The 11,060-nt window shown below is 40.1% G+C and overlaps 2 long non-coding RNA genes across 2 annotated transcripts; both read right to left on the reverse strand.

Annotated features, from left to right (window-relative positions):
* Positions 1-951: 951 nt before the first annotated feature.
* Positions 952-2,928, reverse strand: LOC129888628 (uncharacterized). The gene is made up of 3 exons (XR_008766694.1): positions 2,849-2,928; positions 2,201-2,247; positions 952-1,010 (listed from the first exon to the last, which is right to left on the reverse strand). It is a non-coding gene; the product is annotated as an uncharacterized LOC129888628 (long non-coding RNA).
* Positions 2,929-8,562: 5,634 nt separating this feature from the next.
* LOC129888492 (uncharacterized) lies at positions 8,563-10,539 on the reverse strand. The gene is made up of 3 exons (XR_008766674.1): positions 10,460-10,539; positions 9,812-9,858; positions 8,563-8,621 (listed from the first exon to the last, which is right to left on the reverse strand). It is a non-coding gene; the product is annotated as an uncharacterized LOC129888492 (long non-coding RNA).
* Between the last annotated feature and the right edge of the window lie 521 nt (positions 10,540-11,060).

Genomic DNA, 11,060 nt, shown 5'->3' on the forward strand with positions numbered 1-11,060 from the left:
TACATATACATCCTGAGAGGAGATTAATAATATACCTGGAACTACATTTGACGACACCTCCTGATCCTGTCCACTAGCCAAAGCATCAATGCGGTTTGACGAGTTCCTAGAACTAGAAGGTCTGTCGCGGTCTCTACCATGGCCTGCTGAGGTATGAATATCCTGCCTTTTAGTGCACGTAGCCAATGAAGAAGGAACTCCAACAATTGATCCAATAGGTTGAGCTGCATCCCTTAAATTTTTTCTGAATGGACACTCTCTCACCAAATGGCCTTGACGGCCGCAGGCAAAACAAACACCTGTAGTAAGACGGCATTCCCCAAAGTGAGTCTTGCCACAGTGAGGACACTGGGGCAAAGGTGGCTTCGACTGATGCGAACCTTTGCTTATTGGTGAACCCAAAACCCTAGAGATTTGACCGACTCCTGAACATCCCGTGTTATTGAATCTTCCACCTGGGAACTGAAGAGGCACCCTCCAGGTTGGTTGGGTAGGGTATCGACTATACTGGTAAGGCTATCTGCCTTGAGGCTCCCCCGAATCTGTCACGACCCAACCCCGTAGGCCGCGACTGGGGTCCGACCTGGACCCCCCGTACATATATCTATTAGCTGAGGTCACATTGAATCGTAAATAAGACAATATCATGTAACAGAGCCCCACTGGCGATAACATTTTCATAAACTGTAGCCCTTTTCGTTTGTATCACAACATGACAGGGCACGCAAGCCGACAAGGCTGCCATAACATAATAATATATATCATATATCATGTAGACCCAGCTTAATCAAACTGACATACACAACCCACATATACATGTCTGCAGACCTCTAAACATATAAATGACAACATATGGCGGGACAGGGCCCCCGCCGTACCCCTGAATGGATAAAACAATTTCTATACATCCGTGGACAGTATCAAAAACTAGGCTCCGATACAATGAAGCCCCTTCCAGCTGAGCTGCATGGAATCCTAAGCTGACGGACTCCCAAAATCTGTATCTGTACCTGCGGGCATGAACGCAGCCCCCCGAGAAAGGGGGTCAGTACGATATGTGTACTGAGTATGTAAAACATAATATAAAACAACTGGAAACATATCTGAGATAGAGAATTAGGGGATAAGATATCAATTCAGAAACCTGTACCTGTACTTTATGAATTACAAAAACATGCATGTTCGAGTCATATCATATAGCCGGCCCTTTCGGGGGTCCGGTGAATCATCTCTGTAAAATCATCTCTGTAAAACCATCATGGCCCCAGTGCCATCACCACCTTATTACAACACATCATCATATATTTATACACGTATCCTGGCCCTCTATTGAGGGACTCAGTGAATAATGCAGTGAACTGTGCACGAGAACATATCATGGCCCGGGACTCAGGGAAAGAAGTGTTACAATATACACGAGTAGAGTAGTGAGTAACTATATGCAATTTAAATCATTATCAGAGACTCGACAGAATAAGAAAGTTAAGCTTTTATTTGAGAACCCGAGTAGCGGTGTAGTCATCTCGAGTGTCCTCTAAATGCCATTATGGGCTGTCTCAATTATAATCTCGGGGCTCCTAGACATGTACTAAAGTAAAGCCAAATCGCTTATGGAACCAGAAACATTTGTTAACATATAGTCTGTAAGACTTGGAGCCTGTACATTTGTTACCTTTTTAACATATAAAAGTTTCCAGGGAAATAGTTCGATTATTATAAAAGTTTGATATTCAGACGTAAATAAGAGATGCTAAGAATGGAGTTACGCCAGAACTCATATGATGTTTAACCTACAACTAAGACATGCCAGAAGAAGAAAGAGAATAAACTATATATGGTCTGTACTTTTCTTTATGGGATCTGCATACACATATTTCATACCCGGCCCATCATGGGGCTCGGTGAATCATTATGGCATCATAATCTCACTTTCGTACCAAACATGTATCAAAGGAAATGAGAGATAGCTTTCCAAATACTAGTGTTTAATACATAGAAGCCTTACTAGGCAATACTCAATTCTTGCAGAAATTCCAATACTAAGCAGTGGATATGGGTTATGAGGCATACTTGGAGTTTTGGGAATGGAATTATCCCCACATTCCACACACACTTCACTTAAGGCTAAAACTTGCCAAAAGGAAAGAAAGATAATTGTACGTGCTTATACCAAAACATGCCACAAGAAAGCTTTACATACCTTTTAGGAGTTACCCTTTATCCTGCTCGTCTCGTCGTCTTCCGAACCTATTCAATATGAAAGTAATACGAATATCAACTACTCTTAACTTTCCAGCATCTTGGATTACGCCTTAATGTTAATGGAATCTATTGCCTTAGTTGTTTCCTCGACTAGTCCTTTAGTTTGTTAAGGCGTTAACGAAAATTGGGCAGCACCTCCCCTATAATGTGCCCTATCCAAATTTCCAATCAGGTCCCTAAGACCTACAGCCAACCAACAACAACAACCTGCAGCAATTCATACCAACAATATACAGCATACACTCCAAACAACTTATTCCAAAAATACGATATCTTAATAGGGCGTCTAGCCTTTATTTTGTGACGCCTTTAATTATACATAACAAGGGGTCATGTGGCTTCTACCAGCAGCACCCTAACCCACATTAGGACATATTTAGGCCCTCCAACAACAAGCCACACCCCTGCAGAGCAACTCACAAGAACAACACTTTGTTTCGACAACAATTCAACTATAACGACTACAAATTAGTTTATTCCGAACGCCAAGTATTTCTAAGCCATTTTCATATTTCCAGCCACCAATAGGGAGTGTAACATGCTCCATCAGAACACATAAAGCTCAAATTTAAAGAAGAAACCTTACCTTACGTTAAACTTGTCAAACTCGCCAAAACTATCCAAAATGTGAAATCTGGACAGCTTACTGTTTTACCTTGCCGCTTCGTTTCGAAGGGGTAATGGAGGGAAAAAGGATTTACGTCCTTCATGAAAGTTATATACATGTGTATTAGGGTCGCAAACAATTTCGAATCATCCCTACATCAATTTTGTACAAAAGGATATGACCAAAATACTCACAGCTGTCCGTGTAGGATTTCCAAAACCAAATTTGAGCAGTACCTCCTCTACACTTCATCACCACTTTTCAAGCTGATAAAAGTGGAACTGGATTTTGGAGTCTGAATTAAAGTTATAGAACCACGAAATACCTTTCCAAAACATATTAAATCACTTGAAACGAATCTGTATAGAAGAAGTTATACGATTATTACTAACCACTGTCCCTTCCAAAAACGGGTTTATTAATTAACGTTTTCTCTTATTTTCTCTTCCAAATTCCAATTGCAAAGCTGGAGTTTTACTTCCATGAAGGTCTTAAAATACATATATACATATCCACGTACTTAAGGTACACCGTATATAATTAATTCACGGAAGAAAATTGGAAAACAAACCTTTAAACTTCAAGAACCATGGCTGCTTCTCTATTTCTCTCCCTCACGTTTTTTTCTCTCTAAGTTGGCTGATGTTTTGATGGATAACTGAAATATATGATATATATCAACATATATATGTGGCTTTAGGGTGTAACACGTGTCAACCCCAAGAGGTGACACGTGTCCAGCCCCTATTGGGCCACCGTATCATGCTGCCAACTATGGGCTGCCACGTGGCAGTGGGGTCCACCACCCCCCAAGCAGGTGGGTCACCTGCTTGCTTGAGGTGCTGCCACGTGTCGCTTCTTCATTGGCTACCACGTGTCGTCTTTTTTTTTTCCTTCCTCGTGGGCTCGTAATCTCGTCTTATTTTATGTACCTATGTAATCCGTGCTATGTAAGTTTGATATATGCTTAAGTAGCTCAAGTGCATATGACTTTTAACTTAGTAGCTTACATAGGTAAATCGAGTCCTACGACTCATTACTTGACCTCCAATTCCTTTCGGACTCTTATTATTTCATCTCCAACCTTCTCTAGTATGGGGTATCACATTCTCCCTTCCTTAGAGACGTTTGATAGTGTCGTAACTTAAGTGGCTCACATGCTAACTTCTAAGTAACTTAAGGGACATTCCGAGTTTAAAAAGGGTGGGGTGTAACATCCTTCCCCCCTTTAGAACATTCGTCCCCGAATGTTAGCTAAAACTTCTCTTAGCACCTTATACAAATCGTAGGGAGATTCATTGCTATTTTCTTAACACGTACTTCCATACCAATATTTCATATACGTGTTTCAGGAATTGGGGTTACCTGTAAATATTGGGAATAGGTGCAAATACTTGTGTTTTATATCCTCTTCAATTTCCCAGGTCATCCCTTTTCTGGTTTTGGTTTTGGCACAGTATCTTGACGGAAGGCACGTCCTCAGTTCGCAACTTTCTAATTTGCCAATCCAAGATGGCAATAAGTTTCTCCTCATAGGATAACTCTTCCATCTCATGGACTTCATTTATGAGACATACTATGGGTGGATTGCCAGTACAGTTGCGAAACATTTATATTTAATAGACTGGGCGTATGGTTTCCAAATCAGGTGGTAAGCTTAAATTACCAGTCACATTGCCCACCTTATGAGTAACTTGATACCTTCTAACATATTTTGGGTTAAGTCCCCTTTTCTGGGTGACTCCGTTATGAACATCCAATCATCCATTTGAACTTTGAATGTCGATGTCGATTATCTGTATATCATTCCTGCCGACTCTGGGCTTTTAGTCAATAGTTTGCTTAATCCTGTTTGGCCTACCAGCTTAGTCTTTTTCCCATCAGGGGGACCTATAGGCGCTTCCTTACAACATCTTGTAGGGGGTCATTTGGATACTATAATGGTAGCCCTTCTCGTAGGCAAACCTAATAATTGATGGACGATAGTCCTAGCTACACTTAAGCCAACCTTATAAGCTCGCAATATATTTTTTAGCAGTTGATAGTATGCTCAGTCTATTCAGAAGTCCGAGGTAAATGCGGTATGAAGGTTTGTCTGTGCTCTCGACCTCTTCTTGGACCGAGGTCCAAACGTTCACCATATTTGAAGTTCCTCTATCTGAGATATTAGTTGGGGAACTTCACGGAATCTTACTACTTCCTTTTCATATAGCTTCACCTAGTTCCAGTTGCATAGGTGGTCTTGCTTGGAAGCAAAGGGGTTGATTCGTTAGCCTTCTCGCAATAACCCGCATAGCACCCTACTCTTGAAAAGTTTAGAATAGGTGCATGGTGACATTGATAATTTGGGAATCCTTAGCTTCGTATAGTTTTTCTCGACTTTCTTTAGAACTTTAACTGGCCTATATAGTTATTCTGTGGTTTTCCACTCGTTAACTGGTTCTATGTTGAAGAACTGTGGCATTCAAGTGCGTCGTCAATTAGCAATTAGCTAATCCTTCTTATTTTGCTTAAACCCTTGTTATAATTGCCTTAACGTATCTTATAATACTCTGGGTACATAATCTCATATCGTTTCTCCATCACTAGTTCAGATTCCTCCATCTCGCGGGATCCCACCAGCACTAACGCATTAAGTTTCATCAGAATTTTGAAGTTAAGCGTGCTGGGGCGAGAGTAATATTGGTATGGGTGACCTTCCTGGGAAGTCTTCGTGTATCGTTTCACTGTAATCCTTTCTACGATGTGCGGGCACTCAATTTAGCCCAAGATTTACCTTAGTGTTGTCTCGCGAGTCTTTATGTTTTTCCCTGTCCTTCCTTTGTTATCTTACGACCAGTATCGGCATAGACCTTTAGTTCCGCTATGACCATGTCCCTTTTTGGTTAGTTTGGTTTAACTTCCCCTATTGTATCCCCCCCCTTTCTGTACGCACCCATTCATTAGGGTGGGCTACTGAGTAGCGCTAAAGTTCTTTTATATAGTAACCTTTAGAGCCATTTTGACTTTTGGCTATTATTAGCTGGCATATCTTTAATGGAATTTCACAGATGAGCTCCCCTATCCTTTATTCATTTTGTGTTCTTCTCATTTTCTACCACAGGAGGCTTTCTATTCCTTTGTCCTTGGTTATACATTTATCACAACATCATTTGCGACAAACTCTATAGCCAACATTTTGGCTTTTTGGTCTAGCATGTTGTCATTATCCCTCGTAGTGTCTCTTGAGTTATCCGATATCCTTCCATGGTTACATTTTTTTGTGTTTTTATCCGTAACCACCTTCTAGCGTTATGTTGTTCAGGGTCTCGTCACAAACTTCTTAACGCTACCTTATGTAGCTTTCTGGCTTCCATCCAATTATTGGTAACTTCCGGAGCTTTCCAACTTGGTTTAGCAAGATATCTTATCAAAGTTTAGACGTCTATCTCACATTTATTGCTATATCAACTGCCTCCTCCTACCTTTGCCATTTTCTCATTAACTTCCCCCCTTTAGGGGGTACCCGCACTTTCCTCTATTTGTACTTTGTTCTAAGTCTCTATGTCCAGTCTAAATTTTTGTCCAATTCCTTTCACCAGTCTATTTGGTACCGCATCATGTCTTTATTTATCTGCATGTTTATAATCTGACTATCCGTGTACGGAGCCTTGATGAAATTACGAAGCGATAGAACCTTTCCATATCTAACATAATGTCTTATCTACTAATCAGTACTTGAACAATGTGACCTAGGGAACAACTCGTCCAAGGCCACCTTCTACTTTTTCTTTTTCCAAGAATTACTTAGCACCTGTAGTTGTTCCAATCCCTATTAGGTAGTGCTAGTATTCTGACGATAACTATTCTAGATTTTCTTGAAGTAGTGGTTTTGTCCCAACCTATATCCTTTGTTTCTTGGGACGAATAAAAGTTACGTCATTTGTTCCTTAAGTTTTCCATCCTCGTCCCTTAAGGATTCCACTATTTTTGGGGCGACGTTGTGTATACGCGTCATTTCTTTGTATCTTAAGCCCCATGCTCTTACTCCGTTCTCAATGCAGGCCTTTAACTTAGGCAACGCGTACGAAGTGCATCTTACTAGTGGTTCCAATTTATCCCTGCATACTCGTATCACACTGTTCAGTTCATACTTACATATCCCCCTTTTAATTCGTATTCCTGTTTAGTTCCTGACACCTCCTTGAGGTGCTTCTGTCTAAAGCTCTTTCCCCAATTAGTCGGTGGAGAACTATAAGCTGTTATCGTAACCCTTCTTTCAATCATTGTTGGAAGAAAACAGAACCTCTTAAACATCACAGTACTTCTTCTAATACTTGACCTACCTGGTCTCCTTCTGAGTTTATCCTCGAGTTATGAACAACTCATCTAATTTACAATTAGGAGTTGAGGGCTTGGATTTTTTTTTTCAAAAAGAGTGAAACTCATTCGCGGGACATCTTATCCTTCACCCTGAGCCCTCTGTTTATATTTCTACAGTACAAATACGGCTGGAGATACCGTAGTCTGAACTTTACTACTTAATTAAGCTTTTGTTACTCCAAAATAAAATTCTTCAAGTAAAAAAAAAGTGCCCCTTGTCGGCGACCTGAAAGATACCTCTTACAGTTTTAGTTAAACACAGTAGGGGTATTTGGTATCAATTTCTCGGGCATCTCAAAAATCTATGCTTTACTTCCTTTTTCTTGTTCTGGGAAAATTTCGGCAGAGTTTCCTCTACATTTCTTACTTATCCCAAAACCTGCATGCAGAAAATACCAACAATGCCTCACAGGGCCAGCATATATATTTACATGTCATATCACAGCCGCACAGGGCTTTCAATGTCATTTTTTTTTTGCAGCCACACAGGGCTTTCAACGTCAACAATAATATAAAAATATTAGACTTACCTCATATGTCCAACTTCAAACTGCAACTATTGCACTTCCTGACTGCTTTCCCTTCAGGTTTCAGCTTTACATTTTAAATAATACTTCACTACCTTACCAAACGAATATCTTCCGTACCTTCACTTTATTTACCTGCGTGCTTTGTAACTTTCCATGTCATCAATTACTCTCTTCTGTTGGTGTCATCCTTCTGTTAAGATCCAAGGTTAGTATAAGGAATTTTTTTCCTATGACTCAGATCTAAAGCACGATCTCAGATGTAGAAGAAAGGTAACATCCTAAATGTCCTATAGCTTCCTGTTTATAGATGTGACGCGCAACACATCGATAACCAAGACTCTATTAGACACGGTCTGCAGACACTCCGAGGATGAACTGCTCTGATACCACTTCTGTCACGACCCAACCCCGTAGGCCGCGACTGGGGTCCGACCTGGACCCCCCGTACATATATCTATTAGCTGAGGTCACATTGAATCGTAAATAAGACAATATCATGTAACAGAGCCCCACTGGCGATAACATTTTCATAAATTGTAGCCCTTTTCGTTTGTATCACAACATGACAGGGCACGCAAGCCGACAAGGCTTCCATAACATAATAATATATATCATATATCATGTAAACCCAGCTTAATCAAACTGACATACATAACCCACATATACATGTCTGCAGACCTCTAAACATATAAATGATAACATATGGCGGGACAGGGCCCCCGCCGTACCCCTGAATGGATAAAACAATTTCTATACATCCGTGGACAGTATCAAAAACTAGGCTCCGATACAATGAAGCCCCTTCCAGCTGAGCTGCATGGAATCCTAAGCTGACGGACTCCCAAAATCTGTATCTGTACCTGCGGGCATGAACGCAGCCCCCCGAGAAAGGGGGTCAGTACGATATGTGTACTGAGTATGTAAAACATAATATAAAACAACTGGAAACATATCTGAGATAGAGAATCAGGGGATAAGATATCAATTCAGAAACCTGTACCTGTACTTTATGAATTACAAAAACATGCATGTTCGAGTCATATCATATAGCCGGCCCTTTCGGGGGTCCGGTGAATCATCTCTGTAAAATCATCTCTGTAAAACCATCATGGCCCCAGTGCCATCACCACCTTATTACAACACATCATCATATATTTATACACGTATCCTGGCCCTCTATTGAGGGACTCAGTGAATAATGCAGTGAACTGTGCACGAGAACATATCCTGGCCCGGGACTCAGGGAAAGAAGTGTTACAATATACATGAGTAGAGTAGTGAGTAACTATATGCAATTTAAATCATTATCAGAGACTCGACAGAATAAGAAAGTTAAGCTTTTATTTGAGAACCCGAGTAGCGGTGTAGTCATCTCGAGTGTCCTCTAAATGCCATTATGGGCTGTCTCAATTATAATCTCGGGGCTCCTAGACATGTACTAAAGTAAAGCCAAATCGCTTATGGAACCAGAAACATTTGTTAACATATAGTCTGTAAGACTTGGAGCCTGTACATTTGTTACCTTTTTAACATATAAAAGTTTCCAGGGAAATAGTTCGATTATTATAAAAGTTCGATATTCAGACGTAAATAAGAGATGCTAAGAATGGAGTTACGCCGGAACTCATATGATGTTTAACCTACAACTAAGACATGCCAGAAGAAGAAAGAGAATAAACTATATATGGTCTGTACTTTTCTTTATGGGATCTGCATACACATATTTCATACCCGGCCCATCATGGGGCTCGGTGAATCATTATGGCATCATAATCTCACTTTCGTACCAAACATGTATCAAAGGAAATGAGAGATAGCTTTCCAAATACTAGTGTTTAATACATAGAAGCCTTACTAGGCAATACTCAATTCTTGCAGAAATTCCAATACTAAGCAGTGGATATGGGTTATGAGGCATACTTGGAGTTTTGGGAATGGAATTATCCCCACATTCCACACACACTTCACTTAAGGCTAAAACTTGCCAAAAGGAAAGAAAGATAATTGTACGTGCTTATACCAAAACATGCCACAAGAAAGCTTTACATACCTTTTAGGAGTTACCCTTTATCCTGCTCGTCTCGTCGTCTTCCGAACCTATTCAATATGAAAGTAATACGAATATCAACTACTCTTAACTTTCCAGCATCTTGGATTACGCCTTAATGTTAATGGAATCTATTGCCTTAGTTGTTTCCTCGACTAGTCCTTTAGTTTGTTAAGGCGTTAACGAAAATTGGGCAGCACCTCCCCTATAATGTGCCCTATCCAAATTTCTAATCAGGTCCCTAAGACCTACAGCCAACCAACAACAACAACCTGCAGCAATTCATACCAACAATATACAGCATACACTCCAAACAACTTATTCCAAAAATACGATATCTTAATAGGGCGTCTAGCCTTTATTTTGTGACGCCTTTAATTATACATAACAAGGGGTCATGTGGCTTCTACCAGCAGCACCCTAACCCACATTAGGACATATTTAGGCCCTCCAACAACAAGCCACACCCCTGCAGAGCAACTCACAAGAACAACACTTTGTTTCGACAACAATTCAACTATAACGACTACAAATTAGTTTATTCCGAACGCCAAGTATTTCTAAGCCATTTTCATATTTCCAGCCACCAATAGGGAGTGTAACATGCTCCATCAGAACACATAAAGCTCAAATTTAAAGAAGAAACCTTACCTTACGTTAAACTTGTCAAACTCGCCAAAACTATCCAAAATGTGAAATCTGGACAGCTTACTGTTTTACCTTGCCGCTTCGTTTCGAAGGGGTAATGGAGGGAAAAAGGATTTACGTCCTTCATGAAAGTTATATACATGTGTATTAGGGTCGCAAACAATTTCGAATCATCCCTACATCAATTTTGTACAAAAGGATATGACCAAAATACTCACAGCTGTCCGTGTAGGATTTCCAAAACCAAATTTGAGCAGTACCTCCTCTACACTTCATCACCACTTTTCAAGCTGATAAAAGTGGAACTGGATTTTGGAGTCTGAATTAAAGTTATAGAACCACGAAATACCTTTCCAAAACATATTAAATCACTTGAAACGAATCTGTATAGAAGAAGTTATACGATTATTACTAACCACTGTCCCTTCCAAAAACGGGTTTATTAATTAACGTTTTCTCTTATTTTCTCTTCCAAATTCCAATTGCAAAGCTGGAGTTTTACTTCCATGAAGGTCTTAAAATACATATATACATATCCACGTACTTAAGGTACACCGTATATAATTAATTCACGGAAGAAAATTGGAAAACAAACCTTTAAACT

This window comes from Solanum dulcamara, chromosome 5 (assembly GCF_947179165.1).
Source record: "Solanum dulcamara chromosome 5, daSolDulc1.2, whole genome shotgun sequence".
In the NCBI taxonomy this organism is placed as follows: Eukaryota; Viridiplantae; Streptophyta; class Magnoliopsida; order Solanales; family Solanaceae; genus Solanum; species Solanum dulcamara.